This window comes from Chrysemys picta, unplaced genomic scaffold (assembly GCF_011386835.1).
Source record: "Chrysemys picta bellii isolate R12L10 unplaced genomic scaffold, ASM1138683v2 scaf2042, whole genome shotgun sequence".
In the NCBI taxonomy this organism is placed as follows: Eukaryota; Metazoa; Chordata; order Testudines; family Emydidae; genus Chrysemys; species Chrysemys picta.
This window is the reverse complement of record NW_027054746.1, coordinates 1-7,646: the sequence shown is the minus strand read 5'-3', so window position 1 is coordinate 7,646 and position 7,646 is coordinate 1. Positions and strand designations below refer to the sequence as shown.

Sequence of the window (7,646 nt, the reverse complement as noted above, 5' to 3'; positions counted from 1 at the left end):
GACCAGACAGCAAGTGTCAAAAATCGGGACAGGGGGTGGGGGGTAATAGGAGCCTATATAAGAAAAAGACCCAAAAATCGGGACTGTCCCTATAAAATCGGGACATCTGGTCACCCTAAGAGGAGTTGACTTGGACTGTGAGTCCCACCAGAGGGGAAGGTCCCTGGCCTGTCCCCATGACCCAAGGTGGGTCAGCAGAGACTACGGGGATTGTTCTCCTTCCTTTTCCCCATGCTGGCCAGTGATGAGGTTAGCTGAATGAATGGCAGGTTTGAGCCACAAAAGTGTCCAAACTGAGGGCTGCCGTGAATCTCTGAGGGGAGCAAATCCGCCAATAAGCGCAGGGCTCACCAAGGCAGAGGAGGAACATTGTCACAGTCTTAAGATGGTCCAAAAAAGGACAGCCAGATTAAGACAGTATCGAAACACAACTTCTGGTGGAAATACACTATTCTCCAACACACAGCTTGCAGAGTTCCCCTGTGAGTCAGTAAGGCCTACATGGCACCAGTTCTTACTGATTTCCAGTTTAAATTGTTAATTATTCCAGTTGCCCCTCTGATTTCTTTACCTCAAAGTTTCTCCTCAACTCATTTTGCTTTGACTGGCTTGCCAGTAAAGCCTCTTCTGCTCTGCACAGCCTCTCTGTAAGCTCATTGGAGTTGTTTTCCAAATGATGTTTCACTGCTATTGCCTATGAGGAAAACACATCACATTTTATTTGTAGTCATATTTAATCTGATGGCTTTAAAAAAGTACAATTAAAAATAGGCCAGATATCTGAAAAATCCATCCTCCTTTCACTGTCCAGTCCCGGGTTCTAGATTCTGTATCATACCAAAACCAGTACATGTTAAGGTAACACAAATCTTTAACTCAAGACTGGGCAAGGATATGAAAAATATTTTCAGGCACATTTTCAAGTATATAGTTGTAATGTATAAATATATTCATAATTTAAGCAATATTTATAGTACAGTCTGTTAATCATTGGGAATCCTAACCAGAGCTTTCTTTTAAGTTCAATCATAAGGGCAGCAGATTTAACACTTGATCAAATTTTTTTTAACGTAACATATTTTGTCAAAGCAAGCACCTATTAGGTTTAGAAGATGCTTCCCCATTCCCACTCAGTCCTCAACTGCTCATTTGAGAGGTAACGTTTAGGTGTTGGACTGATGATCAGCTATCACCAAATATGCCATTGAACAGCCAACAAACAGAAAGGATCAATACCAAACTAGACTCAGTTCTGTACAATCCAAATGTCGGAGAAAAACACAGTTCTCACTTTTTGTTTGGGTACAGCAAGTCAGATGCTTTATTTCTCTCACACAAATATCAAGAGATTGACAAATTACTCTACCTTTCCCACTTACTATATATTCAAGGAATAGGTTACATGTTCTTAAAAACCAGTATTTGTACACCTTAATTCCCTGTATTTATGGACCAACAAAGACATTCAGCTTGCACCTCTGTCTCCAGAACCACATTCTTTGGGGATAAGGGAAATTAGTGTAGTGCTATGCTCAATCTTAAATTTATCACCTGACTTTATATCGCTATCTAAACCAGGAAGTTAACGAGACCATAACTGTGACACCACCAAATTCTACCTGGTTTTCAACCTTTTTAATCTGTTTTATATCTGTCATAAGAGCTCTATAGTACTCCAAATTAAAAAGGAAGTAAATTTATTACCAACATCAAGAGAGAAAAAAATGAGAATGAAATAATTTAGTTCCATTCTAGAAAGGAGTACGCTTTTCTGGATAAAAACCTTTAGACGTCCAAGTTTCAGTATGAAGCGAGTGTTTCAAGAGTAAACATGGAAAGAAGAGTATGTGTAGTGGTTAATATTTTCTCCTCTGTAGAAAATGTTTGATTAATGTGCTCACACAGCTAGGATGACACATAGCTATGCCAGACAGCTATCGTGGACAAATTTAGAACCTCTGTATTAAGTCAGTGTAGACCATGTGTATCAAAAATAAAAAAGCAGTTTTCTATTAGAGAGTGTGGGTAGAAAAGAAGCAGTGCTCAAATCCGAACAAGTCTAAAGGGAAGGGTTCCAGGGCATTACCCCCAAACTGCCTTTGGGCCCATCTGCTACCTCAGTTTACCTTCAATCTTGCATCAAACCAGCTATCACATGTGGCGATTTTACAGTAGTGCTCTCTTCCAGTTTGGTTTATTATCATAACACAACACTCAAACATACCCTTACCAGCCTCAATTATTCCTTTCCGTTTATAATGCCTCAAGTTTTTCCAGGTTTTTATCAGAACATGCCCATCCCTGCAGTCCAGCCCCTCTCTTAGCTGGGATTTCTGCATCCTGCAGGTCCATCAATGGAGGCTTATCCCTGCACAGTTTCCAGTTCCTTGTAAATCTCTTCCCCCCAAAGTCTTCTGCCTTAGAGTTCTGGAAAATTGTCACCTGTCCTCTTCACAGGCTCTCTGCCTGGGAACTAAGGAGAGAGAGAGTGTCTCTCTGAACTTTTGGCGCGTGGGGGGGGGTCTCTCTCTTGAATGACTACAGGCTGCCATGCATCTAAACCAGCAGGCCTGGTTTAGACGCATGCTTCTGTCACATGACCCTTGTATTCATTCCCATCATACAGGGAGATGGGCTAAACCTGAGAAAAAGTGCAGCTGTGCCCCAGTCTTTGAATGGACCAGCTCATCCTGTGACAGGAACATATCGCAGTTTGCTCTCACCTGTGATGTATTTAGTTGCACTTAAATATTAGTCACGTATAGATCTTTAAACACAAAAAAGAGGACAGTTAAAATTTTACATGAAATAAAAACTCAGCATCACCACTTCCATTTGAATAGTTCAGATATTAAAAATCCTACGTTGTCAAGTTCTGCCCGTAGACCATCGGAATCGTTCTTGGCTTGCTGCAAGTCCTGGTTGAGTTTCATCTCCTTGCACTGCTGGGCCACTGTCTGTAAGGCACGGAGCTGACGTAATACTTCCTAGAAATGTAGAAGATGGGGGAGGGGGAGGGAGGAGGGAGAAACACACTCCTGTTACATGTTTCTAGTCAAGTTACTATAACTATTAACACTGGAAAACATGGGGGAGGGACTGTAAATAGTCTCTGTAAATAGTTACTAATTACACTAAAGCCCTCTCTTACAGAAGCAAAAAGAGTTTAAAAACCATTTTTAAGTAAAGCCTAAATTCGGTTATGGCCACTAATGGCCAGGACTCAGTGTGGCCAATCAGAGTAGCCTACTGAATCTGTTACACCAACACAGGTGGATCAAAAAAATACTAGCAAATATTGGAATGAAGCTTATATATCAATTCAAAAGTAGATCTCCATAACAACACTGAGCATTACAACTAAGCAACCAGACTAATCCCCAATAATCATGATCCTTTGGGGGAAAAAATTCCCTTCTTTGCTATGATTACATGTTTAACTTACTGCTGTAAAAATGTTTTTTGTGAGGAAACTGCCTTAGTTTTTTTCAATTTGACTTAACATAAGACTGAGTAGCAACAGAAGTTTGGTAGAGGGGCATTCACTCCTCCCGCCTCAGTTCTGGGGGAGCAGAACTTCACTAATGCACACCTCCGAAGATCCTTAGGAATCCAGCCCATCTCCTGCAATCTTTAGGAGATGCAAAGTAGATATCCATCCAGGTATAATTAGTTTTTGAGGCTTCTTCCCAGCCCCACGGTCCTTATGGTTGGGGCTCTACATGAATTTGAGAGGGAATTTATGTGGGGGAATAGGGCTATGAGGGGCACGGAACTTTTAGTAGAGGGTGTTGAGGTTGGTAAGGAAAAGAGAGAGCTAAGTGGGGGAGCAGAAAGTGGAGGAAGATAGGGAAGGGAAAGCACTAGTGGCATCTCCTGGCAACAAACCTCTCTGCCAAAATTCTCTTGGCAGCAGTTGCAGGACTCCCCTCTAACAAATCATAGCAGGTTTGTCAGATGGAGAAGGTAGTGAAGTGCTAGTGCTTCCCCTCTGCTTTCTCCTAAGCACCCTCCTATCCTCTAGCAAGACACCTGCTCCATCCCATGTCCTCAAGTACCCCCACAGCCTGTTCCCACTCTCATTGCCAGCCAGAGACCCATCCTATGAAGTCCCCAACCCTCTTGGATCCCAGTGATCCATTTCCCCAAATCTTTGTCTCCCCCACTTACCCCCAGCCCCTCTGCCCTCATACCCTTTCCAAAGGCCCACTCCTACCCTGGGCTGGCCTGCCAGGAGCAGAAGAAGGCAGGTGGGGAGGGTCACACTCAGGAATAAGTGAGCCAATTACTAGCAAAATGTTCACGCTTTTTTCTGATTTTTTTATCGTCTAACTATAAATTAGAGGTGAACAAATTGGTAGCCTGCCTGCCTGCCCAGCCTACCTTGAAGAACTACGGATTCACTTCCTCTTACCAAGTTATAACCACCAGACTACTATTATCAACAGGTAAGGAACATGGCTTTAGTCAATTTAATTCGTGGTAGGCCAATAAATTGTTTCACTAACAAATGCAGATCCATCCAGCTGCCAAACTAAAAGAAAAGAAAAAATCCAAATAAAAGTAGCAAGGGAGAGTGTGACAAAGGAGAAAAAAAATGAAAGAGGGAAGGTCAGAGTGGAGATACTTAAAATATTTTCCCACTAACTTTCCCTCAATTTGAATACGAGCTACTAAAATTTGCCCCTTAGTGGCAAAATCAGAATATCATGTTAAAAAAAAGTTATTTTCTTTACACTAACTGGCTTCTTTTGAGCTGTTTTGGCTACATGGATCCTGCTCTAGGTGTGCACGTGCCTCATGCGCATGAGATTGGGTTCTTTTGGGTTGACAGTGCACAGTGTAGCATCAGCAGGTATCTTAATATGCACGCACATACACACGCACCCCCCTTTCTGGGGAGCTTTCTGGGGGGAGTAGGGATAAGGTTTTGGGCAGGTAGCGGGTAGGGTCCTGGGGGACAGTTGGGGGGGGTCTTAGGAAGGGGCAGTTAGGGGATAAGGAACAGGGAGGCTTAGGTAGGGGGTGGGGTTCTGTAGGGCAGTTAGGAGCAGGGATCCCAGGAGGGGGCAGTCAGGGGACAAGGAGCAAGGGGGGGCTTGGCAGTTCTGGGAGGGGCTGTCAGGGGGCAGGAGTGGGGAGAGGAATCGGAGCAGTCAATGGGACTGGGAACAGAGGGGTTTAGATGGGTCGGGAGTTCTGGGGGGGTTTTCAGGGGGTGGGGAGTGGTTGGATGGGGTGTGGGAGTCCCAGGGGTCTGTCTGGGGGTGGGGGTGTGGATAAGGGTTGGAGCAGTCAGGGTACAAGTAGGGGGTAGGGTCCTAGGGGGCCAGTTAGGATTGGGGGGGTGTCTCAGGAGGGGGCAGTCAGGGGAGAAGAGGCAGGGAGGCTTAGGTAGGGGGTGGAGTCCTGGGGGGCAGTTAGGTGCAGGGGTCCCAGGAGGGGGCAGTCAGGGGACAAGGAGCTGGGGAGAGGGTTGTGGGTTCTGAGGGGGGTGGGAAGTGGGAGGGGCAGGGGTGGGGCTAGGGCGGGACGGGGGTGGGGCTAGGGCGGGTCTCCTCCCGTCCTCTTTTTTGCTTGCTAAGGCTATATGGTAACCCTATAATATGAGAAGGTGGATCTAATTTATTTAGTTCACAGAAGATCTTTATGCAGTCAAATATCCATTTCAAAAGTCTCTGGGTTGAAATAATGAGCCCTCTAGACCTGTCCCAAATATTACAAAAAAAGTTCTAGGCCAGTTATGGAAAGGCTTTGTTCTATGGAGGTGATAGAAAAGTGCCCTAAAGACACCACTCATATGAAGTTTTGCCTCTCCAGGAGTCAAATGAGGTTTTGGGGGAAACCCTGAGGGTCTATGCCCTGTTGCAAACAAAAGCCTGAGACCACTCTGAATAAGAACCTAGGGCGAGATCAAAGAACAGTCATCTTGTCTTTGTGAAATATAGTAAAAGAGGTCCTGCCATTAACGCCTAAATCTAGCTTATCCTTTGAGCAGAGATAACAGTCACCAAAAATCCTGTCTTGATAGAGAGGCGATAAAGGCTCTAACAGGGACAGCGGGGAGATCATTAGGTCCAGGAAGACAATACTTTGGTCCCAGGAAGGTCCCTCACTTGGGGAAGTGTAGTTGCTGTAGCCAACTACACTTGAGCACCACAATCTCCAGCGGCATGGTTCCAACGCAGGGCACAGGGCAGCCTCCATCAACATGGCTTTTAATCAGATATCCCTGTCTTTAAGAGTGCGAGGTCTGAAGTTTTTGCAGATCCTACACTTCTCTTTAATATGTACCTCTCTGAGGCACTTAAGGCAGCTCGTGTTCATGTCACTAATAGACATAGGTTTGCTGCACCCAGCCCATGGCTTAAACCCCAGGGACCCGGCCATACCCCGTCCTTGGGGCTATGTCCCTAATGGGATTCCGCTCCTAAATGCTAACTGCTAACACTACAGTAACGATATACAAGAAAAACTCAGAGTCCAAAGTTAGAGAAACCACTATCGGACTTGTGAAAACAGGAAGCGTTCCAACAACCGTCACTGGTGGAAAGAAGGAACTGAGAGGGCATGGGACTAGCAGGGCCCAATGTACCAGCGCATAAGCACAGGGCTGCAGAGGTTGCCAAAGCCGGCCCTAGGGGGCGCGCACACATCAAATATGGAATCGACATGAGCAAGCACTCAAAGAAGAAGAATCCAATCTTGCGTGCCTGAGGCACATATGCACCTAGAGTGGGATCTACATGGACAAATACTCAAGGTTCACTCTGGTAACAGCAGTCTGGAGGCAACTTGAAACTTGTGAAAAAATGGGTCTTGTCTTACCTTTTCCCGTTCTTTTCTTTTCTCTTCTAAGGAGCGACGATTAATTTCAACTTCTCTTTGCCATTTCTGTACTCTTTCCATGGTTTGCTCCATCATTTCAGTCTATAAAAAGTTTAATCATAAATCACAGTGATGCAAGGGGAATACTTATTATTTGTACTACAATAGCAATCCCGCCCCCGCAATCAGGATTGAAACCCCACTTTAGTAGGCACTGTTAAAAAAAAAAAAAGACCACATACATACGAGGAAGTCATGGTCTCTGCCCCAAAACTGCTTACAGTCTTCCATGACCTAGTGAACACCCACACAGGTCTCCCATCCCAAACTGATAACAGATTACACTTGGCTATAGTACAAGTGTGTGCTAAGTTTCAATAAATGAGCAGCAAAAACTAAAAAAAACTACAAGTGTTTAGGCACAAGAGATAAATTCAATGCAACTTTCAATTTACAGTGAATCAGCACATTGATTCAACTGAAAAAAATGAGTGAACTATTTTGAACAGCAAGAACAGAAGAATTTTCATTGTTTAAAGTAGGTTAGACTGAAATTTTAAACTGAAAATCAATATGCTAAGAATTTCCTTTTTAGGGGAAATTCTCCTATTAGAAGTGTTTCAGTGTATCTGTCATTTTATTAAAATAATATATTGCTTGTAATTTTGGTGGTTTATAAAGAACTAGAGTACACTGAAACCCCATTTAATAAATTCCCAGTGTAATTTCTATTGTGAAAACAATCTGCTGATAAAAGTCTGAAAGTTGTCCAAAGCACACTACTATACATTTTCTCAGAACACAATACTACCGCCGCT

General features: G+C 44.0%; 1 long non-coding RNA gene across 1 annotated transcript; it reads right to left on the bottom strand.

Moving 5' to 3' along the window:
- Window positions 1-525: 525 nt before the first annotated feature.
- On the bottom strand, window positions 526-6,967 carry LOC135980165 (uncharacterized). Its single transcript, XR_010597366.1, has 3 exons — window positions 6,829-6,967; window positions 2,865-2,987; window positions 526-694 (listed from the first exon to the last, which is right to left on the bottom strand). It is a non-coding gene; the product is annotated as an uncharacterized LOC135980165 (long non-coding RNA).
- Window positions 6,968-7,646: the final 679 nt, after the last annotated feature.